The sequence below is a fragment of the Scyliorhinus canicula genome, chromosome 18 (assembly GCF_902713615.1).
Source record: "Scyliorhinus canicula chromosome 18, sScyCan1.1, whole genome shotgun sequence".
NCBI classification, from domain to species: Eukaryota; Metazoa; Chordata; class Chondrichthyes; order Carcharhiniformes; family Scyliorhinidae; genus Scyliorhinus; species Scyliorhinus canicula.
In genome coordinates, this window is record NC_052163.1 from 121,150,997 (window position 1) to 121,178,130 (window position 27,134).

Below are 27,134 nucleotides of genomic sequence, written 5' to 3' on the forward strand. Positions count from 1 at the left end.
GTTCTAATGCTCAGAGTCGCCAGGTATCAAATGATACTACCACAAGTTTCAACCGGCTATCGATCAAAAAGCCAAACACCAGTTAGTTAGTTCAAGGTCAAGGATACTTTATTTGCACACAATTAGTCATGCAACATAAACACTACTAGTTAACTCCACCTATCGACTAAGACAACCTGCACTTCACTTCGGGCACCCAGCTTAGGTCAGAGGAACAATGGCTACTGTCTGATTCTGGATCTATCGAGTCTGAAGGAGTAACTGCTGCTCAGCTAGGCTCATCCGTCTGGTAGCGAGCGTTGAACTTGGATTTGCTTCTGGTGTTGTTGCAATTGGAGACGGCCGTGACCGGGGTACCAGGTCCAAGCGAGGACGAACATGTGGCGAACTCTTCGTCTTATACTGGGGGGTTTTCGCGTTCTTTTGGGCGGTCCTTCAGTTTGGGCCCTGTGGTGATATGCATCACTGTAAATACACAAGGGGTTAATGGAAATACATGTAGACTAGCTAGACACTAGAGGGAGCACCAGAGACATGACACACAGACACTCAACCAATAGGTCAGTAAGATAGGACACGACCAATGGGCATTCACGATACACACAGAGGTGACACTACTACAGGGGGGCACTACACTAACCCATATATGAAGGACACAGCACACATGATCTTCCTCTTTCAAATGGAGACACTCAGTGAGTAGAGACACAGGGTTAATTCAACGTCACACCCACCACGTGGATTGTAGCAGACTGGTTCGTCAGTCTGAGTAGCTATAGAAGGATTAACAGTAGTGGTGAACCCGAGTAGGAGAATTGTAAATAGTTTAATAAACGTGTTGAAGTTATCTCCATGTCTGAACCTTCCTTTGTCAGAGTGAACATCAAGGAAGCCGCTTATGCTATGCCAAGAGCATAACAATAACGGCCCCACTAATTGGGTGGTCCCTGATCACTCTGTTCGATTCCTAACCAATAAGTGGGCAGGGATCTGGATGGCTGGGCGTGTCCCAAGCGGTCACTGACCCCGTTGTTTGCGTTTCCCTTGAACAGGGAGTGGCGCCGAAATGTCTGGGACTGTACCGGTCGCTCGAGTACCAGTCCCTTGTTTTGGTGAAGATGGGCCATCATAATGCTAATCGGCCCCATTAAAAAGCTAATTGGTCGGAGTTTCGATACCGTCTGGACTCCTTGCTGACAAATATGCATTTCAGGCTCTGAGCCAGCCTGAGTCTCGGCTGCTCCATTTTACCCGCTGGGCTTTGCGAGTTTCTCTGTACCTCGTTGTAAGTGGCCATCCCAGACGGCTCCAGCACCGGGGAGCATTCTTCTTCAAAAAAGGGTCAGGGCATCCTTTACATCCACTTGGAAGTGTGCCTAATCTGAAAGAGACAGTGCTGCACTCCCTCGCCGTGTCAACCTAGATCTTTGGAATGAAGTTTCGAGATTGGAAACTGAATTGGAACATTCTGACTCAGTGTCGAGACTGCTACGCACTGAACTTTTAAAAAATTCATTCATGGAATGTGGCTATTGCTGGCTGGACCAGCATTTATTGCCCATTCTTCATTGCCCTTAAACTGAATGGCTTGCTGGGCCTTAAGATTCAACCACATTGCTGTTGATCTAGAATCACATGTTGGCCAGCCCAGGCAGGGACAGCAGATTTCCTTCCTTGTAGTAAAGGACATTACTACAACTGATAACAGTCACCATTAGGCTTTAAATCTAACTTTTTATTTCATTCAAATTTCACTATCTGCCATGGTGGGATTTGAACTCACGTCCCCAGAGAACTGCTCTCAGTCTCTGCATTACTGGACCAGTGACAATACCACTATGCCATCTTCAAGCTCCTCTCTTCAAGCTGACACTCCGTGGTTTATCTACTCTTTGATTTTAATAAAGAAACATTTATTAGTGTCTCAAGTAGGCTTACATTAACACTGCAATGATGTCACTGTGAAAATCTTCTCGTCGCCACACTCCGGCGCCTGTTCGGGTACACGGAGAGAGGATTTAGAATATCCAATTCACCTAACAGCGCGTCTTTTGGGACCTGCGGGAGGGAACCGGAGCACCCGGAGGAAACCCACGCAGACACAGGGAGAACGTGCAGACTCCACACAGTCAATGACCCAAGCCGGGAATCGAACCTGGGGGCCTGGTGCTGTGAAGCAACAGTGATAACCACTGTGCTGCCATTAATAAGGATGGTTATTCCATTACCTGCGATTATGGCTCCATGCTGGCAGAACATAGTAATAATCATGGTGCAAACTTGACTGTCTGCTCAAAATGATTTCCCAACGATAATGTTTGGGAGCTGGCGGGTATTGTTTGCCTGAGTTTCCAATCTTGTGCCACCAGTAGTTGAATTCGATTGGCATTGCAGGCTTGGAAGAATTACCATTTTATCCTTTAGTGTTCCCAATTATAATCTCTCCATTCCCATGTCTCTCACTACGATGAAAACTCCTCGCTGGAGTGTGATTCTGTGGATACAAGTCAACATGAGTCAGCAGAGCAATTGTCAGCAGGTGTTCGATGGTAAGTTATCGTGAATAAGCCCAATGTCGTTCTTACTCAACATCCACCAACAAGCACATTCCTGAAAGGCCATAATCCACACCAGCACTCCCAGTGCAGTACCGAGGGAGCGTTACGATCTGCTCGCTTTAATTATAATGTCACTGATGTGATGCCAGTGCTGGCCATACAGATTGTTTAATTGATTATACTTTTAGTCAATGATATTTATGGATGATTAATGGTCTCACCGACCTTTAAGGTGAAACCTTTTGATGAGAAATTTAGATTCTCCCATTTACAAATCTCACACATATTGATTTATGGTTATTATATCATTCTTGTCACAAAATGACCAATACCTAGAGGAAAAGTAAGGACTGCACCGCAGCACATTTTAATGATAATACAAAAAAATTGCTTGTGGCTCAAAATTAATCAATGTCAATTCTACATATTTCCTGTACGAAACAAAAGCGGAGAACAAACGTGACATTCCAAGATTTTGCTTTACGAGAACAGGAAAAGCTTTTTCTCAGATGGGGGAAATGTCCAGAGTTGGCTTTTAGCCGCCATTAACTCTTTCTCTCTTTAAAGACACAGTTGGCGTTTGGAATAGACTTCGCAACAGCACATTAGAAGCTGCAATGAGGAAATTGCGGGAGCTTTCCAAATGGAGAAGCCTTACTCATTCAGCAGAGCCACTAAGGAGTTATCAAGAATAATAATGAGGCAAAGCTAATTAAGGAGGAGGAGGAGATGATCCGGACTTGCTCCTCCTCTCATTCCAATCAAAGATGGTCTTTTACCTCCAAATCCACTTTACAGCTCAATCCCCTATCCCTTGTTGGGATTCAAATTCTACCATCTGTGCCGTGAAAATATTCTGCAACTCGGTAGCCATGGCTCTCTAGGTTCGAGAATTCCAAAGATACATCAATGTCTTTCGCTAGAATGTGATTGATTTCAGTTTTGTTTATGGTGGATTGTCAATTGGGAAGAAGGCTTTGGGAAGAACTCTCCCATTCTGGGATTGCACGGCGGGGTCGGGAACATGCAATGTTTCCCACCACGGCGACTGGCGGGAAAACACACCAAATCCTCCGGCCCAACCCTCAATAATTATGCAACCGAGTGTTTTGTGCTTTATTCTGTGGCTGGGACAGGCCTGGTGACACATAGTCCACTTCCGTATGTAGGTACCACACAGAGAACCCGCCCAACATCACTCTCCATTGAAAAAAGGAGATGGACCTCGTGAGGAAGAAGATGAATCTCCAGGAACATTCTGAGGGTGTCCTGACACCGAATCTGAATGCAGGTGCTTCATATGAGGGAAAAATGGGATTAGGCTCTTGAGCTGCATGATCAGCCATGAACATAACTAATGGTGGAGATGGCTCGAAGGGCTGAATGGCCCCCTGCTGCTATTTTCGATGTTTCTATGCTCCACGGCAAGATCATCACCAAAAATGGCGCCCATCTGCAGAACCTCCTCAACTCAATCTAGATGGCTTGGATCCAGCAACGCTATCTTCAAATTTCAGAAACGGCTGCAGCAACTTATTCACAGCTTCTGGATCTGGCCTCAGTCTTCTTTAGCATGCCTGTACTGCACCAGTGGACTCATCGACATGTGCTACAGTGTTGGGATGGCTCTGTGTCCCTTTATATCGCCGAAACATAGTTTCAGCCGAAATGGAAGTTTTGGTTTCCAATCCCAGTTTCAGTTTTTGTTTCTTCAGAAACTTGGAGGGTCAGTTTCCTTTCTCTGCTTCATTTTCAGTTTCCTTTTTTCAGTTTCTGTTTTCAGTTTCTGTTTCCAGTTTCTGTTTCCAGTTAGGATTTGCCTCAAAACAAGCAAAAGTGAAGCCACAGATTCCAGCACAATGTCAAAGCTAGAACAGAGGAAAGCAAATCACCATCAGCCATCAATTCTGACTGATGGTAATGATGAGCACAAAGGAAGACAATTTTCACCTTCTGAGCGTCAATCGATTTTTGCGCCATTGCTTTCTTACAGATGTAGATCAGGAAAATGTCCTGTTTTAAAGCTTGTATTTTGGGAATCTGGTTGAGGACTGAGGCATCAGGTTGACTTCCTGACACCGTGTTGTAAAAGTCAAACTATTGAGTCGAAAAATAATTGGAGAGTCGTTACATTTTCCCTGGCAGCTCAACTCATCTTAGAGTAGCACCCTCACCTCTGAATTGGAATGTGGTGGGTTCGAGCCCAGCTTCAGGGCTGGGGACCTAAAGGCTTCAGAGAAATAGTGAAAGAGTGCTGCATTGTTGGAGGTTTTGGTCTTTTAGATGAGGCATTAAACCTGAGGCTTGACTGCTTTCCAATTAATGTGGATGTAAAAGATTCTGTAGTATTCAGAACAAGGAGCTCTCCTGGTGTCCTGGCCAACAGTCTTCCTACAAGATGAGCAGGTCACTCATCTCATTTGCTGTTCAGTGGACATCGCTATCTGCCACAATGTTTCACAAGGCAATAGTGACCCCACTTCAGAAAGTAATTTAATCAACCGTGGCATGCTTTGGGACATCTTGACGGTGCCACAAGACCTTATACAAGTCCACCTTCTTGCTGACCAATTTAATGGAGCTCGGGCTGTTCTAAAGTCTGTCAGCAATGCCTGGGAAACGGCTTCTCAAAGAAACCTGAGCAGAAACGTGTCCACATCACCGGTGGCCATGTTGAACACCGGAACAGGTCACAGGTGGAGGATGGCCACTTGGGTGGTTTCTGGTGACTGAGGGCTTGTGAAATTGCACCCGAGAAAATAGGCTTCAAGAACATAAGAACATAAGAACATAAGAACTAGGAGCAGGAGTAGGCCATCTGGCCCCTCGAGCCTGCTCCGCCATTCAATTAGATCATGACTGATCTTTTGTGGACTCAGCTCCACTTTCCGGCCCGAACACCATAACCCTTAATCCCTTTATTCTTCAAAAAACTATCTATCTTTACCTTAAAAACATGTAATGAAGGAGCCTCAACTGCTTCGCTGGGCAAGGAATTCCATAGATTCACAACCCTTTGGGTGAAGAAGTTCCTCCTAAACTCAGTCCTAAATCTACTTCCCCTTATTTTGAGGCTATGTCCCCTAGTTCTGCTGTCACCCACCAGTGGAAACAACCTGCCCGCATCTATCCTATCTATTCCCTTCATAATTTTAAATGTTTCTATAAGATCCCCCCCTCATCCTTCTAAATTCCAACGAGTACAGTCCCAGTCTACTCAACCTCTCCTCATAATCCAACCCCTTCAGCTCTGGGATTAACCTAGTGAATCTCCTCTGCACACCCTCCAGCGCCAGTACGCCCTTTCTCAGGTAAGGAGACCAAAACTGGGAAAGAGGGAAGGAAATCAGCAGAATTAAAGAACACTCCCATAAGGATTATGTATGACACCTTGGGTGAGTTTTCCTTGTATCTGAGTTGTAAAAAGAAACATGCATATTTATATAGCAACTTTCATGGCCGCAGGATATCCTAAAATACTTTGCAGCCAGTGTGATACTTAGGCCGGAATTCTCCGACTGTTGGGTATCTCTGTTCCCGCCAGCAGTGCGGCCCCACCCGTGGGTTTCCCTGAAACGTGGGGTGGCTTCAATTGGAAATCCCACTGACAAGCGGCGGGAGAACAGAATCCCGCCGCCAGTGTATGGTCCACCGCCAAGGAACACACACCTGAGGTCCGCAGCCGTTAATCTGCACACCACAAGCTCCCATATTACAATAATGCAATAATGACCAGATGATCTGTTTCCGTAAGTGTTGGTTTGAGAGATAAATAATGGCCAGGGCACTGGAGAGATCTCCTCACCCTTGTGTGAAAAATTGGCATGTGGTCTTTACATTCCCATCTCAGAAGACGGACAGTGGCTTGGTTAACAGCTCATCTGAATGATAGTAGCGCCTCTTTGACAGGGCAGCGAGACACACTCACACACACAATCTTCTTCAGAAACCGGAGCAGCAACTGAGCCATCGCTGAGCGTTCACAATGCAGCACTGAGTCCAGCTTTCACCATACTGCTCGTTTAGCAGGTATTTCTGTTCCTTCCTCAGTAGTGACACTGGTATGGCATCACTCAGCAGCTTTCAATCCCCCGAGTGGGTGTAAGGAAGTGAAGTAAAGGGTAGAGAAAAGACCATCCTTTGTGCACAAGTCAGAATGTAAAATGCTCTAATCGAAGGCAGCTGATACGTTCAGTCCCTATTAGCTGAAGGAATTTGCAGAAAATTCATCAAATGTGACAGTAAAATAACCTTTGGCAGCTGTTGCACGTCTACGCCTGGAACCTAGATTTGGCCGAGACGATAAGTAAGAGTTCTGAACTCAAGATCTGTCGGATCCCGTCTGTGTGCTGACAGCATGTAGACAGCGTGACCAGGGTAGCAGGTGGGTCTCCTCCAGGTACCGAGAGTGCTCGATGCATTAAGATATTTAGACGTTGTGTAACAGCGAGATGGAGCTTCCTCTCTGCTATTAACGATCACTTTGTGAAGTCCAAATTGAAAAACAGCCAGGTTACTGTTTGACCACAGAACAAAAATTAAAAAGGAAATGTTTCTGACTAATGAGACAGAAAATGATTGATCCATTAGCTGCCTCCCTTGGTCTGTTGATGCATGAGCAGGAGCGGAACCACAAGAGGGCCTGGCTGGCATGTTCTGGGTCGAAAGATTCAACTGTCACAACCTGTCGATTTAGTTAGGTAAATAGCTCTTCAACTCTGGGACCAGATGGTTCTGGATTTCAAACCACGCACCAGAGTTTTAGCTCCTAATTGAGGCTGATATTTCAACGTAGCGTTGAGGGATTTCTGCGCCATCCAATGCTGCCCTTCGGATGAAATGTTACAACCTAGACTCCTGCGGTCTATTTCGTTACATTGACATGGGCGTCAAAAGATCTCGTGGGACTTTTCTTAGAGCAGCAGAGAACTGCACCCCCCCCCCCCCCCTCACCAAGCCCTGTCCACCAGTGTCCATTTGAAATTCCTCGTTCCAAAAGGTGCAAAACGGTGCTCACATAATAGCAGCTACTGAACTTCAAAAGTAATTCGTCATGTTTGTTATAAACAGGCGCCACTCATACAACTGATTATGAATGCCACTGTGGAGTGAGAAATGTGATTGGTACAGGATGTTAATGAACTGATGTTAATGGGTGGCACGGTGGCTTAGCACTGTTGCTTCACAGCGCCAGGGACGCAGGTTCGATTCCTGGCTTGGATTACTGTCTGTGTGGAGTCTGCATGTTCTCCTCGTGTCTGCGTGGGTTTCCTCCGGGTGCTCCAGTTTCCTCCCACAGGCCCTGAATGACGTGCTGTTAGGTGAATTGGACATGCTGAATTCTCCCTCCGTGTACCCGAACAGGCGCCAGAGTGTGGCGACTAGGGGCTTTTCACAGTAACTTCGTAGCCGTGTTAATGTAAACCTACTTGTGACACTAATAAAGATTATTATTATCTGTCAGCAATGCTTCATTACAGATCACCATTGTGAGCTTGGGTTATAGAATATCTGGGGACTAGGCCTATTCTTTAGCACTACCTTCAGCACACAATATTTATTTGGTCATGCCAACTTATATTGAGAAATGCAACCAGCACTTAACGTAGACTGTAAGATGTGATTGAATAGACGGGCGACTGGGTGGGAACGGACACCACTCTTTCCACTGTGCATACGAGCATATGATCGAAGAGCAGAAGTGGGCAGCTCAGTCCCTGAGCCTGCCATGCCATTCAACCTGATTATAACCTTAACTTCACACTCCCGCCTACCCTCAATAACTTCTCACCCCCTTGCTCATCACCAATCTATCCAATACTGCCTTAAAAATGTTCAGAGCTGCTTCCATTGCCTTTAATTTGAGAAAGGAGAAAGAGAGCTCCAAGAACTCCACTGACAGAAAAAGATTCACTTCGCCTCTGTCTTAAACGAATGACCCCTTATTAATAGTGATCCCTAGTCTTAGATTCTCATACATGGGAAAACATCCTTTCCATACCCACCCTGCCAAAAACCCCAGGGTCTTATATGTTTGCTGTCAGTTTCATCTTCAAACAGTAAATGTGCTGAGTGTACAGTTATTCTCATGGTGTTGGTTAAGGGTGGAATGTTGGCCAGGACATGGGGAAAACTCTCTTCTTTTAGTGTCACATGATCTCCTGCATCCAGCAAAACTGAGCCAGGCCAGCCTGATCCCGAGGGGGACACCAAACATCCATGGACCCGGCACCAAGTATTTACCAACTACTGCTGCTCCCGACCCACACACACACACACACACAGGGTGCCCAGGCCACATTTGTAAATACTTGTAGCAATTCACGTCCGTGAGACTTCCAGCTAAGAGGAGCAGAACATCGCGGAAGGGTGTAGCTGACTGTGTCCAACCCGATAATCACATTCAAATAACTGCAAATACCAGATTTGCATGCCATCGCCGGTGCGGGTCGCAAATCTCATTCTGGCCACCAGCGAGGGACCAGAGCTTGGCGCCCGAATCGGCACCTGGTGCAGACTTGATTTTGGCCGGACGCCCAATTCTCCGCCCAATCATGTCAGAGAATTTCGCCCACTGTTACATTCCCAGTTGCTGACATTCCAATTCCCATTCTCTTCCCACACCTAAGGTAGACTTTTGTCTGCTGCCACAGCACTCATTCTCGGAACATGCCACTAGTCTGTCGCCAGGATCTTATCGTTTGAGGGGTGCCACCCACATTAAGCGTGGCTGACGGGGACTCTCGCCCGCTCTGCCCTCCAGCCAGTGGCGCGTGCGTGAGGATTTTGCAGGTTGATACTTAACCTTTTTGGCCGCATTATGAATGCACCTTCCTCGGCCATCGTGTCCTGGAGTGGGAATCAAACCCAGGGCTTCTGACTCAGAGGCAGGAACACTACCCACCGCCCCAAAAGACCTCCTACTGCTAATGTTCCTTACCTTAAATAATTACAGAAGAAAATAAAGAGCTTGCATTTATATAGTGCCCTTAATGCCCTTGGATAGTCCAAAAGTGATCCTTAGCCAATGGATTTCCTTGTCAAAGTATACTTGTCATAGAATCATAGAATTTACAGTGCAGAAGGAGGCCATTCGGCCCATTGTGTCTGCACCGACCCTTGGAAAGACCCTACCCAAGCCCACACCTCCACCCTATTCCCGTAAACCGCCCCCCCCCCCACCTTTTTGGGGTAATTTATTGTCGTAAACTGCAGCAACCCCAATGGCAATGAGGTAAATGGCCAATTAATACGTGTTTTTATGGTGTTGTTGACTCTGGGATAATTACCATCCTGAGAACTCTCCCAAACGCCATGGGCTCCATTCACATCTTTTAAATTCAACACCCTCATCTCATCTGAAAGATGGTGGGCGCGAATTCTCCGCTCCCGGGAAAAATCATGACGGCCGTTGTGAACTCGGCCGAGTTTCACGACGGCCTCGGAGCCCGCTCCTCTCACCGAATTCACCCCCACCCGGGGGGCTAGGAGCGGCGCTCCGTTATTCTCGGCCCGCCGCCTTGATGCAAGCGGTGCCTTGACGCGATGGCGGCGCCTATGTGACGTCAGCCGCGCATGCGCAGGTTGGCTGGCTCCAACCCGCGCATGCACGGCTGACGTCACGACGGCTGACAGCTAGAACCCGCGCATGCGCGGTGGCCATCTTTCCCCTCAGCCGCCCCGCAAGACGTGGCGGCTTGATCTTGCGGGGCAGCGGAGGGGAAATAGTGCGTTTGATTGAGACGCCGGCCCAACAATCGGTGGACACCGATTGCGGGCCTGTCCTCTCCCGAGCACAGTCGTGGTGCTTGTTCCCCACCAGGCCCCCTACAAGCCCCAAAACGGGCATCTCACGGCGATTTCACGACGGCAGCGACCAGGTGTTGTTGCCACTGTCGTGAAACGGTCGCGAACGGCAGGCCGCTCAGCCCACCCGGGTCGGAGAATCGCCGGTCGCCGTGAAAAATGGCGAACGCCGATTCTTCCGAGCGGGGGGTGGGAGAATCGCGCCCGGTATCTCCCTCAGTATTGAATATGAAGCATTGGTCTAGATTACATGCTCAAGTCTTGCAGTGCGGATTGAACCTACAGCCACCCGATTCAGAAATGTTATCACTGACTCGATCTGGCGCTTAAATAACCACTTGTGGAATAAAATGAGACGTCATTTTTAAAAATGCTTTCTTTGTCATCTCAAAGTATGTAATTTGCTTTGCAAAGATCTCATTGAGTTCCTGGAGTCTGACGTTGTTGTGTTAAGATTGAATACTCACTCCCGAAAACTGCGATAATCTCCGATTAAATCACACATCGCGTCATTGGTCCTTCTGCAGCAATCAGTTATGACTGATTTTGACGTCTGCCTGGACCTTTTTTGGGGAGCACCAGAGGAAATAGAAGTGAGTGCCAAAGGCTTTTGAGCCTGATGTAAGGGAGCTGAAATAACATTGGCACGGATTCACATTTAACACAGGGTACCTCACGAAGTGTGCTTTCCACATGCCCACACGTAACTCCTCATCTCCAGATGTGAGAACTTCCCCTCAAACACATTCTCTATGGGTAATATCAGTACTGCTGGTGAAAGAAAAAATAATAGAAAGGCAAATGGGTGGAAACAGATGGAAAAACAAATCAGATATAGACACTCATGTGATTTCTAAGTATGCAATTTGCTTTGGGGAGACGGGTGGCGTCGTGGTTTTGTCATTGGACTGGTGATCCAGACAATCAGGATAATGCTCCGGGATCCCAGGTTCGAATCCCACCACAGCAGGTGATGGAATTTGAATTCAATTAAATCTGGGATTCAAAGTCTAACGATGACCATTGCTGATTGTCGTACAAACCCCACCTTCCTTCAGGGAAGGAAATCTGCCGCCTTACCTGGCCTATATGTGACTCAAGACTCACACAACGATGTGGTTGACTCTTAACTGCCCCCCCACTAAAATGGCCCAGTAAGCCACTCGGGTCAAGGGCAATTAGGGATGGGCAACAAATGCCGGTTCAGCCAAGAACAAATAAAAAATAAATCCTTGGAAGCGGATGATTTGAGACTCCATTAACCTCAGCCTTAAATTGTTACTGTTGGGCACATTTGGTAATTTTCCCACTACGGGTTCGAGCCATGTAGTTCAGGAAGGTCAGCTGTTCAGTCTCTAACCATTGAGCTCGATGATCTCAATCAGGGTGTATCATGTTTTCTACAATTGGGAGATAAGAAAGCGGGAGCTGGAAATTAGGTGGGTTGCGCGTACAGGATCAGGATCTGGCGCAGAGGCCTTGTGCTCTCTGGCTGGAAAGCCTGTTGATGGTCGGGGTCTGAAGCCTTCCAGGTCAGGAGCTGCTCCTGGGCTGGGGAGGCTGAGGGGCTTCAAGCCACCTTTAAATATTGTGGAAACGCATAATAGGGGCAAGCTGCTGTCTGCCTGTCCCACCAACCATTTCCAGGACAGATCCTCGCTGTGCCTTCAATGCTGAAAATCAATTTCACTCACTTTGACTGTCAGCAGCCTCAAGCTTCACAGCTGAAGGCAATTGACAATGACGAATTAGCCTTGTCAGTTTTGATAGCAATTCACAGCTGCAGGTTGTGTTTTCTGCTGCTCCTGCTGGTGGCTGCAGATGCCTGGAGGCTACCGTTACTGCTTCCTTCCTTTTCTGTAGCCGGAAAGATTGACAATTGTTTCTAAGATTCCTGGGTCCTGGAATGCTGGGCTCAGGGGGGATGTATGAGTCCAGAAGGCTATGGGACCTGGTGCGCGACACTGATCCAAATGGGCCACTTGATGATGCCGTTGAAGAAATGCTTTTGTAGACCGCTGATGTTTTTATTGTTGGTGTGCTGAGTGCTGCATCTAACTGGCACGTCGCCACCGGTTAAGCACGCTGGAAGTCAACGATGTTCAACTACACCAGGTTTCAGTGAGATTGGGCCGTGTGGGAGGGGCCGGCACAGCTGTGCCTCCTGGATGGAGAATGGCGCTGATACGTGGAACAAGTAACACATTGATGGACAGGGTCATTTCTGCGACAAAGTTTTGGACATGATAACACATTCTCCGGCTTATCTTCCCGTTTCTGTTGAGAAACCTGCGAGGGGTGAAAATGAGCTGATATAGCTTTGTATTGGTACCATAATAATAATATAATAACCTTATTGTCCCAAGTAGACTTACATTGCAATGAGGTTACTGTGAAAAGCCCCCAGTCGCCACATTCTGCCGCCTGTTCTGGTACACAGGGGAGAATTCAGAATGTCCAATTCACCCAATAAGCTCGTCTTTCGGGACTAGTGGGAGGAAACCGGAGCACCTGGAGGAAACCCACGCAGACATGGGGAGAACGTGCAGACTCCGTACAGACAGTAACCCAGCCAGAATCAAACTGGTACCCTGGCGCTGTGAAGCCACAGTGCTAACGACTGTGCTATCGTGCTGCCCAATATGGAATGGTGATATTTCCTTGTTGTTTAATGGTTGGTGTGATATGTGGAATGTTACCTCGTTGATTTTCAAATCGGATACAGTTGACCGTTTAATAAACAAAATATTCTCAACTCTCAAGTGCCTACTCCAGGGTACATGCGCCATGCATCAGCACCTCAAGGAAACTCGGAAGACTGAACACTGTGCCTTAACTCTAGGAGCGTTATTACCATAGAGGCAACTGCCAACATTCAAGCACTAAAGAGCTGGGTTTCAGTACTGAGGGAACACACGTGGCCTTGGTGGAAGGCCCCGGGTTGGCCTCCAGCGTTTCCTACTCGTTGACGGTGCCTGTAGGGCCTTATGGGTCTTCATGGGAAGGAGGGGGCAGCTAGAGTGAGCACCAAAGGCTTCTGAGTCATCCGGCTCTGCCAGCCCTGGCGGTTCCCCACTGTCTCCACCATGGTGTCAACTCACTCAGCGATGCTCCTCAATGACGATGGCGTGCTCTAGAATGCCTCAGCAATGTCCATCTGTGTCTGAGACATGTCCCACAGTCACTGGGACACGCTCTGGAGTGCCTCGTCAATGTCCAACTTCATCTGGAATACGTCGCTCAGCGGCTGGGACATGATGTCAAGGCCCTCAGTCATGGTCGTCACAGACCGAGCCATGCCTTGGACGCCACCCTCAAGACACGGACATTGTGCTCCAGGTTTTCCACTGCGGTCACCTCAGTCCCACGCATGGTCGGCAACATCTCGTGTGACCGAAGCCTTTGGGACGCCTCCAATTGGTTATGCTGTCACTGGAAGGTCACTGACATCCACTCCTGAATCTCACAGCTGTCTCCGATCATCATTATCAGCTCTGAGAGAACCTTGTCCACAGGCTGGCATCTGACTGGGACCCAGCTGTGTCCTGGGATCCAGTAGACCACAGACTGCTGACTCTCTTGGATGTTCCTGCCTCACCTGTGTACATCAGCGATTGTGTGGTGCTCACCAGATTGTGCCCAAGAAGCCTGTTCACTAAGGTCGCCCACTGAGGTGTGTGTCTCTGCGCTGGTGGAAGGTGGGGGTGACAGCGGTGAAGCCGTGATGGTGGTCTCCTTGGAGCTCTCCTCTGAGGTTGACTCTTGGGAGGGGGAGGGAATGCTCCAGATGGCCCAGCCTCATATAGAGATCCTGCGAGAGAGTGGACATGTGGTCAGTGAAAGGGAGGGATCATTTTGTCTGACATGAACAACTCACTTGAGGCAGGACATCTGGGTGAAGGGGCAGTGGATCCTCATCTCTATGACATAGGCCAACCACGTTGGTGACTGCTCTCTCCTCGGTCAGCCTCGTGTTCTGCAAGGCCCGTTCCTCATAGAGGATGAGGACACAGGTCTCTGGGACTCCACCACCCTTCTCCATCCTGGCCCTTTCCTGTTTATTATGGGCTATCTTCTTCTGCGGGAACGAAAAGAGGGCATTGCGAGCCACATGCTTGATGGATCAGAGGAGTCTATAGCAGATGGCATCACATCTGGACATGAAAGGGTTAGTGCTGGTGGGTGCCAGAGGGTTCTGAGGAACAAGCACAAAAATCGGATGTGGGGAGGGTGCGAGATGTCAACCAGTGATTTGTGGCAGGGGATTGAGAATTTGAGGAGTGCTAACTTACCCTTGCAGCTCGTTGGAGATAGCTTGTCTTCTTCCGGCATTGGATGGTGATCTTCCTGGTCACGATGCCCGCACTAACCGTAGGTGCCACTGCCTCCCAGGCAGCATTGCTAACCCTGCATCTGGTACCCAACCCCCTCAGGGGAACAGGATGTCCCGTCTTGCATCGACGGTGTTGAGAAGTCTGGTGGTCAGTGTCCCCAAAGTGAGGAGCAGGTCTGCGCGCTGCCATGCTTGTATGTTGACTCAGAGTGAGTGGTGAGAGAGCGTTAAAAGCAGCTCCCCCTTGTTAGCGGGGAGACGCTGAGGTGCGAGTCGGGCGAATCTGACGCCAAGACAGCCAGTGATGGCGAGATTCATGTGGGGGCTCATTTCCAGCGCTAAGTGCCATTGAATACAGGCTGCGACGTCGCCAAAGCGAACATCGAGAAACATCCCACCAAACGCGCCCAAAATGACACTTTAAGCTTTCCATTGAACCGTGTCCATCAACTCTGTTTTTCTCTCCACGGATGCTGGCCAGCCTGTTGAGTTTTTCCAGGATATTCTGTTTTGATTTCAGATTTCTATCATTTGCAGTAATTCCGTTTTTCAATCAAACCTCAGGTCCCTTTACAAAAGACATTCTTACCAGCGGTGCACCATGTTTGTGATAAAAGTATCAATTGGCACAGATATCTTGAAGGGCAATGACAATTAATACAAAGAAAATATCAAAGGGTCTGCAAGTTTTAAGAAAGTAAGTGAGAAAAGAAGACTTCAAGTAAAGGGCCACCTGGCAGGAGTTACTTTTCTTTTACGTGGGGCCATCACCAGTTTTAAAACTCTCTCTGCTGAAGGATTGGCAATAATTTTGATGTTAATGAGGAGCCACTGATTGGAGGTGCACTGTGATGTGTTATGTCCTCTGGGATAACACAGGCTGCAACTTAACCAAAAGATACTCCAGACCTTGAAGTTAGTTCAATCTGATTTATTGAACCAGTAGCACAGTTAGCTCAATTCTCTGTGAGTTCGACTCTCTGCTAACCTAAATGTGGTTACTCTGTCTGACTGAAGCAGACTAGCTCTTAGCCACGTGCTGGAGGTGTGATACTGTACATACACCCTGACTCACTCTGTAGATGTTCATCAGTGGAAAGAGGCGGAGTGTGAGTGCCTCGTGCCTTTTATAGAGAGATACCACCCCTGAGTGTCCTGCCTGCTCATTGGTCATATCCTGTTCTCAGTGTTCATTGGCTGCCTGTCTGTATATCATTATCTTCATGTCTGCATATCATGACACACTGTTGAAAGCAATCTTCGATATAAATGATCCTATTTCTGGATATCTGACGGCATTGCAGGCCGTGGCTCTTTTGGGGGCCCGTTAGGTCTCCAGACAAAGCCGATCACTGGAAACCCAGTCCCTTTCCCGTTAGCAACGGGATTTGTGGACTGGGTTAGAACGAGCAGACGGAAGAATGTTAAATAATTAGGAGAGCAATGGTCTTGATTGAGCACCAACTGTCCTGCATTAACTTTTATTGAATGTACATAATCATCGGAAAACAATGTGGCTAATTATGGGAAGAAAAAGGGTCTTTTTTTAAAAAATAAGCTCTCGAGAGGTTCATTTCTTATCATTTTGGTAGGTCCTGAATTTTACTATCCCCAACTGCAACCAGGGTTCCTGATTGAGCTTGTAAAGGGGGAACCATTACAGGGTGTGGTGAATGTGTAACCACTATAATTCACACTGTACATTACTGTGTCTCTGTCAGCCGTTGCGCGGCTCTGCCCACAGGGGGGGATGAGGAGCATGTACAGGGCCCCGCCCTTGGCTCCGGCCCCAGCAGGAAGTATAAGTGCTGCGGTCCTGCGAGTCCGCCCTCAGTTCAGCACAGCCGCAGGCAGGCTCAGTTGTAAGCCGATTATAGCCACAGTTTACTCCAACTCGTGTCTCTGAGTGAAGTGATGGTCGCATCACAGGGCCATTGGCACCAGAGTCAAAGTGACTGGGTGAATGAGCTGGAGGTTGCTGTGTTAGAATTTTCTCTTTCCAGATATCAATGCTCAATAAGTGATTACACTCCTTTGAGGCAGAATGTAAAAAAAAAGGTTTTAAATGTTGATGAAGGTATTCTAGGCTGTCCATGCAACACTGTGGGCAATGCTGCCTCTTTGAAGAGATGTTAAATTAAAACCTCTACCGCCCTCTCAGGCAGGTGTTAACGATTCCATGGTAGCGCTGGAAGAAGAGCAGGGCTGATATCCCGCCCAATGTTTGTCCTTCAAATAACACCATCGACAGTGCCTTCCACACCCAGGGCCACTACCACCCAGAAGGACAAGGGCGACAGACACATGGGAACATCTCCACCTGGAAGTTCCCCTCCAAGTCGCTCAGCATCCTGACTTCAAATATGTCGCTGTTCCTTCGCTGTCGCTGGGTTAAAATCCTGGACCACCCTGCCTAACAGCACTATGGGTGTACTTACACCACATGGGCCACAGTTCGCCACCACCTTCTGAAGGACAACTAGGGATGGGCACAAAACGCTGACCTAGCCGGAAAAACCCGCATCCCTTGGGTGAATTTTAAAAATAGAACCTTTATGTGTGTGAAAGGGACTGTATATTACCATCACTGCCTTCACATGAATAGACACCAGGAGGACGACCCTGGTCTGCGTCGGGAGCTTCCTCCTGAGAGAACAGATGGGAACTCGGTTTAACATCCCATTTCAAAAGCAAAGAGTAAACATGCTCCAGCTTCTCTCTATGTCCTAATCGTGATCTGTCAGGCACCCGTTACTGAACAGGCATTTCGATTTCCACACATCTGCAATTTCTCTGGTCTCCCCGAGTGAAATTGTCCATTTAACGCTAGTTATTGCCCGGGCATTGGTAGTGCTTTGTATTGTTTTGAATGTGGTATTGAATGATAACTTATTAATGGTTGAAAATAATTTCACGTTCAGGGGAAAGTAAAGTCCTGCAAATGCTGGAATTCGGAAAGAAAAACAGAACTCTGACGTGACAGAAGGTCATCGACCTGATATATTCATTCTGTTTCTCTCTCCACACATTCCGCCTGATCCACCTGAATGTTTACCAGCCTTTTCTTTTGTTAATTCCGCGCTCCGCAGCAACTCTGAAGCCATTTTGCAGACTGACTTCACTCACCGCACAGTAGCACGGTGTTTAGCACTGTTGCTTCACAGCGCCAGGGTCCCAGGCTCGATTCCCACTTGGGTCACTGTCTATGCGGAGTCTGCACGTTCTCCCCGTGTCTGCATGTGTTTTCTCCGGGTGCTCCGGTTTCTTCCCACAAGTCCCAAAAGACGTGGTGTTAGGTGAATTGGACATTCTGAATTCTCCTGAACAGGCGCCGGAGTGTGGCGACTGGGGGATTTTCACAGGAACCTCATTGCAGTGTTAATGTAAGCCTACTTGTGACAATAATAAAGATTATTATTATTATTAATTGGTTACCTGATTGAAACATCGAAGGCAATATTAAGGGAGCACCAATAATTTCTCGTATTTGAACCATTACAGTTAGAGAAGGAGTGAGCAAGGTTCACAAAAGGGTAAGTTGCATTAGATTTACATCTTGATTCTTGAGCATCAGAGACCAGTAATCCAGCTAACTGCATCATCCATTTATCACTCATTTAATTTGTACCCCAGTCTGCCAGAGGAAAGCAGTGCTCATTACTCACCCTTTAAAGGTCAATGAAAAGTTCCAGTTCCTTTAGTGTATCCCTAGTGGGGAATGGTCCATCCTACAAAAATAGGGAGATGCCATTATTCACTTTCGAACACAACCAATCATTCATGACTGAAACTGGTTGAATCCTGTCACATTTTAGCCATCTGTTTCTTAGCTTTTGTGATCTTCACTGAAACATTCCTGGCTGGAAGTTCAAAAGATCCCAGCGCACAAGTCAATCTGAACTCCCATTTCCCCGTGGAACATTTACACAGTGACCAGGGTTTTCCACAGTCTAGGACCTCTTTCTATTTTGATAACCGAGTGGGAGAATTGCCAAACGCATTTGAGAATATGGCCCACTCGAGGGATTGTGAGAGAGACAGAGAGAAGAGTACAAGACTGATTACAATCTCAACCAAAATTAGGGAGTGGGTTCCCATCGATAATGCCATTGATAATCCCACTCTGCAGCTTTCCTGCAGTTTTTTAAGGTTAGTTTTTAATATCGCTGATTGTAATACAGTAGTTAGAAACTGGCCTGATCAGAACCAGGTTTTACCACACAATCCACACATACTACAGTGAAAGAATAATCTTTCCCCTTTCCAACAGCAACTTGCTGTTATGTCGCCACACGCAACATGCCAAGGCATGGGAGAGAAATGGAATCTGAGCAGGATTTAGGACAGGGGCCAAAGGCTGGATCAAATATTAAGATTAAGAGAAGACTTTTGAAGGTGGGGAAGGTGTAACGGTAGCACAGTGGTTAGCACTGTTGCTTCACAGCGCCAGGGACCCGGGTTCGATTCCCGGCTTGGGTCACTGTCTGTGCCGAGTCTGCACGTTCTCCCCGTGTCTGCATGGGTTTCCTCCGGGTGCTCCAGTTTCCTCCCACAAGTCCGAAAGACGTGCTTGTTCGGTGAATTGGACATTCTGAATTCTCCCTCCGTGTACCCGAACAGGCGCCGGAGTGTGGCGACTAGGGGCTTTTCACAGTAACTTCATTGCAGTGTTAATGTAAACCTACTTGTGGTACTAACAAAGGTTATTATTATGAGGAAGAGAACTAAGAGTCACAACAGCTGACTGGACTAAGTGGGAAGATGTACAATAGGCCTGTGTCAGAAGAGTGGAGGGAATAAGGAGGCATAAGGTTGGAGGATGTTGCAGGGGGGGGAGACGGTGGTAATGTAACTAGACTAGCAACCGAGACGCACAGGCTAATGCTCTGAGTACAAATGTTCAAATCCCTCTACCTCAGCTGGTGAAATTTGAATGCAATGAATAAATATGGAATATGAAGCGAGTCAACCATGAAAACTATCATTGATTGTTGTTGAAAAAAACATCTGGTTCACTAACGCCCTTTGGGGAAGGAAATCTGCCATCCTTACCTGGTCTGGCCTACGTGTGACTCCAGATGCTCAGCAATGGCTGACTTTTAACTGCCCTCTGAAATGGTTAAGCAAGTCACTCAGTTCAAGGGCAGTCAAGGATGGGCAACAAATGTTGGCTTTGCCTGTGATGCTGGAGAGGCCATGGATGCATTTGCAAATGAGAATTAAGATTTGAGGTCAATAAAACAGAAGCTAGAGAGCCAGGGCTGATTGGATCAGGCTGGGAGTGATCCTTCTCGGCCTCCCTGTCCCAAGAGACAATGTGTTGTTACCAGTGGATCACTGATTGGTTTGGCAGCATCCGGCTCCCTCTTTGCTGTGTCATCTCATGTCTTGCCAGGTGCTACGTCTCGTCTCTTCGTCTCCTTTCACGTTACTGACTGGGGGCCGCTCAGTTTGAGGCGGGCGGTAGCTGTCCATTGAGACGCGATGATCTCTCCCATTATAAATGGCAGCCCGTGGCACTTGCTCTCTACGCCAACCCAGCTGGACTTATAACCCACAACTATTGCCTACCACAGTGGTTTGGTTGCTGTGAGGCGACTGTGGAGTGAACTCTCCATGGCAGGTGCCTAGGTGGAATATATGGGGGAATTCGAGCTGCCCTAGAATCAGAACCCCCCCCCTCGGCCTTGTTGATGAGGCCCGAAGGAGTTCAGAGCACAATGTTTCTGCATCAGTTTGGCAGCAGAACCTGCCGGAGTGTCCTGAAGATAACGCAAAATACGGGTCTCCATTTCGGATTTTCTGTTCGGGTTTACTCCCTCAGCCTTAGTCCCTCCCAGGCCACCCACGAGGCAGTGGGGCTCGCATCCCTGAGCAGGGGCCCTGACTGGGCACTGACAGCCGGAACCTGGGTCTCCTGAAGGCAGGGTCGACACTCCTGAAGTAGCTCCACTTCGCAGGCACCACCCGCTGCTAGTGCTGGGTGCGAGGAGTGAGTTCTATTGGTATTATGGGATGGGTTTTGGGGAGCTGGAGTTTGTGCAGAACGCAGCTCATAATGATAGATGAATAATTATCCCATGGTACGAGACCGAAGGAGGAAGAGAAAGTTTCACGTGTAAAACCTGTTAGACCTAAACCAAGAAACACATTGGTTCCATGCAGAGAAGTTGGTATAAAGAATATAGTAATTGTATATGAAGGGTTTAACTGTACACTCACCATCCCTCCCAATAAATGCCTCCTCAAATCCCGTTCAGATGAACACAAGAAGGCCCATATTTGTCTATTGCAAGACAGGTTAAAAAGGGAAAAGAAAGCGACACCGATTTTCATTCCTGATCATTATTCAGCCACCCTTGTTAAAAATAAGGACTTGCATTTTATTTGGAGCCCTTTCAGAGGCTCAGGACATCCCAAAGTGCTTTGAAGACAAAGTGAAGTACCGTTACTGTTCTAATGTCAGAAGACCTGTTGCCAATTTGCTGATAACAAAGACGAACGGACAAGAATTAATTAAATAACAAATGACAACTAGTTTATGTTGTGAATGATTAGGACCCACAATGTACTGCCTGAACGAGAATGTGTTGGAGATCACATCCCCTGTAGGTGCCAGTAAACTTTTAAAAAGAAATCTGAACTTCCAGTGAATAGCTGAAAGTTTAACACAGCAAGATTTCAGGTTTTAAGACTTTTACTGTAACAAGAAAACGTGGAGAAACAATTATAACTGAGCACTATTTGTGTGGGTAACGTATACTTTAAACTACGGAACATTACTTTCCCTTTCAGTTTTAACAACCGTGAATCCTGCTTTACAATGATACTTTACAGTGTCCCTTACATAGATGTTCAATTCTCCCAGAACCAGTCCAAAGTGATTCTTTGCTCCCAATTCGTTGTGTCATTTCCTATCCAATCAGGTAACATGGAATTGGGTGGGATTCTCCGAACCCCCCGCCGGGTCGGAGAATCCCCAGGGGGTGGCCTGAATCTCACCCCGCCACCCCGAAGTCGGCTGCTGTATTCTCCGGCAGCGGATTTCGGGCAGAGGCAGGATTCACGCCACGCCAGTCGGGGGCCGTTGACAGCGGCCCCCCGGCAATTCTCCGGACCCGATGAGCCGAGCGGCCGCCCGTTTATGGCCAGTCCCGCCGGCGTGGATTGGACATGGTCCCACACGGCGGGACATGGCAGGTTAGTTGGCTGGTGCGGTCCTCGGGAGGGGGGTGGGGCGCGGGGGGATCCGACCCCAGTGGGGACCCTCACGGTGTCCTGGCCCACGATCGGGGCCACCGATCTGCGGGCCTGTGCCATGGGGGCACTTCTTCCTTTTGTGCCAGCCCTTGTAGGGTTCTGCCATAGCCGGCGTGGAGAAGACACCCCCCTACGCATGTGAAAGATAATGCTGGCCGGTCTGCACATGCGTGGAACCTCAGCGGCGGTTCTGTGCATGCGCTAACCCGTGCGCTCCATCGGTGCATGGGCAGCACGGTGGCCTAGTGGTTAGCACAACCGCCTCACGGCGCTGAGGTCCCAGGTTCGATCCCGGCTCTGGGTCACTGTCGTGTGGAGTTTGCACATTCACAGTCTTTTCCTGGAGATTCTCCCTCCATCACAAGCTAGGCGAATCTTCCAGCCTTGTTTCAAATCCTCACAATTTAGTCTTTTCATTCCTGCGCGAGGAACCGCAGGGACTTTCAGCCTCTAGCTTCTCTCATTCTCTCACATTATCTCTCTCTATCCAGGTACAAAATGCTGATTGGCTGTTCTTTAGACTGTATTCTATCATAGAATCATAGAATTTGCAGTGCAGAAGGAGGCCATTTGATCCAGGGAGTCATCACCAACCCTCTGAAAGAGCACCGTACCGAGGTCTACTCTGCTGCCACAACCCACCTAAACTACACATCTTTGGACACTAAGGGGCAATTTAGGATGGTCAATCCACCTAACTTGCATTTCTTTTGGTCTGTGGGAGGAAACCCACACCGACATAGGGAGAAAGTGTAAACTCCACACAGACAGGCACCAAGGTCGGAATTGGACCCTGGTCTCTGGCATTGTGAGGTGGCAGTGCTAACCACTGTGCCATAAAGAATGTTACTAAATCATTGAGGTTTGGAACTTGCCATTTGTAATAGCAGATTCAATCATTGCATTCAAAAGGAATTAGATCATTATCCGTAAAGGAAAAAGGTGCAGGGCGAGGGTGTATCGACTGGGGAGTGGCATCAGGTGCATTGTTCCTGCAGAATATCAGCACAAAAACAGCAGGTAAATGACCACCCTCCCCCCACTCTCTGTGTGGTAAACCAGTCAGTGATTCTATACTCTGATCATCTATCAATATTTAAAAAAGACAGTTAATCTGGTCATTATCACATGAAATGAAATGAAAAATGAAAATTGCTTATTGTCACGAGTAGGCTTCAATTAAGTTACTGTGAAAAGCCCCTAGTCGCCACATTCCGGCACCTGTCCGGGAATCGAACCGTACTGCTGGCCTGCTTGGTCTGCTTTCAAAGCCAATGATTTAGCCCAGTGTGCTAAACCAGTCCCTATGGCTGCTCGGAGGAGTTTTCCATGTGCAAATTGATATCCATATTTCCAACATCACAACAGTAAGTAGGTTCCAAAAGTACTTCATTGTCTGCAAATACTTTGAACATCCTATGATCATGAAAGATGTTCTGCAAGTGCACGTTTTTAGGTGTGCAGAATTATGAGGGGCATAGGTAGAGTAGAGAGGGTGAAACTTTCCCCTTAGTAGAGGAGTCAATAACCAAGGGGGGGGGGGGGGGGGGGGGGGGCATATATTTAAGGTAAGGGGCAGGAGATTTAGTGGGGATTTGAGGAAAAACCTGTTTGCCGAGAAGGTGGTGGGAATCTGGAACTCTCTACCTGAAATTGAGGAAGAGGCGGGAGTCCTCACAGCATTTAAGAAGCACTTAGACAAGCATTTGAAATGTCACAGCATACAAGGAACAGGTGCTGAAAAATAGGGTGAGAATAGATGGGTGCTTGACGACCGGCAGAGACACGATGGGCTGAAGGGGCTCCATCTGTGCTGTAAACCTCTATAACTGTATTGCTTTCATTCTTCTTGTGTTGCTCAATAATAGTCAGATTCCGACCAAAGTTTCTTCTCGTCCCTTCTCACCCCCATCCATGCCTACCTCACTGTCTGCTATGTTCAATGATAGGGCCTCTAGTCCTACTCCTCCCTGAAATAAACTAACTCAGCCAGATTAATGACGGAGCCTGCGATTTTCCCAGTCTTTACGGGTCATTACCGCACTTTGTTCTGCACTGCGTTGTATTTCGGGCGGGGCTGACATCTTAGCTTTTTTCTCAAATGGGTGCAAATGATCACAGTGCATTATTTCTAATGAAGACTAAGGAAGTACTCCCTGGTGCCCCGGCCAATATTTTTATCCAAGAAAAATCACTCTTTAAAAAAAACCCAGCTGATCTGGTCATTATCACATTGAGTATTGCTGAAAACAAAGAGACTTTTTGTCAAAACTTTTCATCTTGCACTTGAAATGAAAAAATGAAATGAAAATCGCTTCTTGTCACAAGTAGGTTTCAAATGAAGTTACTGTGAAAAGCCCCTAGCTGGAAAAGCTGGAATGTGGCACCTGTTCGGGGAGTCTGATGTGGGAATCAAACCGTGCTGCTGGTCTGCCTTTGTCTGCTTTCCAAGCCAGCGATTTAGCCCAGTGAGCTAAAGGACAAGTGTAAGGATGCCAAATTTCAAATAAAGTATACAGCATGAGAAATGGGTGCTGATTGATTGGCAAGTTCTCTGTGATTGGTCAAACTATTGATATGGAGAAAATATATAAGGGGAAATAATTCCCCCCCCCCCCCCCCCCCCCACCACCACCACCCCCCAGGTTTTGGTTTAATTTAAAAATGGCGCAATGCCTGGACATGTTCCTTTTGCTAGCAGAGGATAGATCCCTTTGTCTGAATATAGATTCCAGCAAGCGTAGTGAGCCACATTACGAGACCAACTGAAATTTTAGCAAGCGTAGTGAGCCACATTACGAGACCAACTGAAATTTTAAATTGGTCATTGGTATCATTCTTTGAGCACTTGTGATTGTATCACAATTCTGATTGTGGGAGCTTTCTATGCTTGAATTCACTGCGTTGTTCCCTCCATAGTAACGGTAACTAAATTTAAATTATTCGATCGGCAACAAAGCACTTTTGGATTTCCTGAGGTTGTGAACGCTGTATAAATTTTTAGAAATATTTTTTGCGTTCACTCCTTTTCCCACAAAAATGTTAATATTAGACTTAACTTGTAAGGTTGCAATTTTTGTCACAGATTCCTGATAAATTTAATACCCTGAATCCCAGGAACCTGTTGAGGAGTTAGCGCCTGCTCACTAGCCGGTCACCACCCAGAACAATCTGGCTACTAAACGGAGTACTGGATGAAATGTCTTCAGTGACCAGTAAATGAGGGGATCAAGCTACCTCTGAGGGTCGTCAGTATTGCATAAGTACTGTGCATGCAGTAGAAGGATTTAACCAAACTGCATTGGCAGGCTTTCTTCTAAGTAGCAACATCGGTCATGTGTGGCAGTTCTGTGTTTTGACAGAACGCACCATCTGTATTGATTTAAAACACTTGTAATACATTATGAAGAACGGTACTTTTCTTCCACCCCAGTGAATCAAAAGCACCTTAAGTTGGGGATGGGGGAAAAAGCACCATGCGGGTGAACTGAGGATTTATTCTGCCGAGCATTGATGGTGGGGTGGAAATCTTTCAAATTTGCTGCAATGAGGGATTTACTGGTTTAAGACTCTCTCCTGCCCCTTAAAGTAGCAATTTTCATTCCTTTCGCTATCCTGTTATCTTTAAAAGGCCAGGTTGAGAAGGTGAATCTTCTTCCATAATGTGAACCTTTGCAATTAGGGATCAGTCTTTTGGCACTACTCAATGATCTCTCCTCTGTGCTTTGGCGATTAGGACAAGACGGATTAAACATAGAACATACAATGCAGAAGGAGGCCATTCTGCCCATTGAGTGCGCACTGACCCACTTAAGCCCTCACTTCCACCCTATCCCTGTAACCCAATAACCCCTCCTCACCATCTTGGTCACTATGGGCAATTTATCATGGTCAATCCACCAAACCCACACGTCTTTGGACTGTGGGAGGAAACCGGAGCACCCGGAGGAAAGCCACGCAGACACGGGGAGAAAGTGCAGACACCGCACAGACAGTGACCCAGTGGGGAATTGAACCTAGGACCCTGGCGCTGTGAAGCCACAGTGCTAAGCACTTGTTCTACCATGCTGCCCTGAGCACTGTAAACTTTCATCATCGTCTTCCTCCCATTTATAGTCGGGTGCAGAATTATATAGAACCTTACAGCAGGGGAAACAGGCCATTCAGCCCAACCGGTGAGTGCTGGTGGTCATCCAACCACATCAACATATCGTTCTTTTCCTTTCTCCCTCATGTACTTCTCCACCTTGGCTTTAAATACATCTATTCCCACGGTGGGAAGCTTAGGTTAGTGAGTGAGCCGTAGGATTGAAATCGGGCTTGTCCACGAACCATGACCCCACGATTAAGATTAAATACATTTAAGACACGGTGAATATTTCAGAACAAGTTATAGGGAATGGTTAATCATTCATATATTAATCGGACCGTCATCAACTTCAAATGGTAGGAACAAACAAAATAGTCACGCTTTGGACACAGAGGGAGCTCACGGCTCTCACGGTCAGTGTTGTGAGCATTCAGCACGCTCCTTACTTCACTCGTCCTCGCTTTACCTGCGAATCACTTCAGCCACACCGGTAGGAAAAAAACCACGTGGGCGGAAATCAGCGGAATGTGGCGACTCTGCGCAATGGGCAACGGTCAACAAAGCGTCTCGTGGGTGGCACTCAGAACCCAGGTGGGACGCATGTGACCCCCGGGCCTCAGGTTCTCCACCACTTCCCACCCCCCCCCAACACGGTAGCATTGTGGATAGCACAATCGCTTCACAGCTCTAGGATCCCAGGTTCGATTCCGGCTTGGGTCACTGTCTGCACATCCTCCCCGTGTGTGCGTGGGTTTCCTCCGGGAGCTCCGGTTTCCTCCCACAGTCCAAAGATGTGCAGGTTAGATGGATTGGACATGATAAATTGCCCTTAGTGTCCAAAATTGCCCTTAGTGTTGGGTGGGGTTACTGGGTTATGGGGATGGGGTGGAGGTGTTAACCTTGGGTAGGGGGCTCTTTCCAGGAGCCAGTGCAGACTCATGGGCCGAATGGCCTCCTTCTGCACTGTAAATTCTATGAAAAACTGCTCTATTCGACTGACCTCAGCCACTCCGTGTGATAACCAATCCCACATTCTCGCCACTCTGAGCTAAAAGGTTTATCTCGAATTCCTTCTTGGCCATTTCAA

General features: G+C 47.6%; 1 long non-coding RNA gene across 1 annotated transcript in view; it reads right to left on the bottom strand.

Annotated features, from left to right (window-relative positions):
* Nucleotides 1–221: 221 nt before the first annotated feature.
* LOC119953520 overlaps nt 222–27,134 on the bottom strand; it is an 80,466-nt gene continuing 53,553 nt past the window's right edge. The window contains exons 3-4 of the long non-coding RNA XR_005458039.1: nt 18,363–18,425; nt 222–465 (exon numbers count right to left, since the gene is read on the bottom strand). This is a non-coding gene — a long non-coding RNA (uncharacterized LOC119953520). The remainder of the gene's footprint in view (nt 466–18,362; nt 18,426–27,134) is intronic.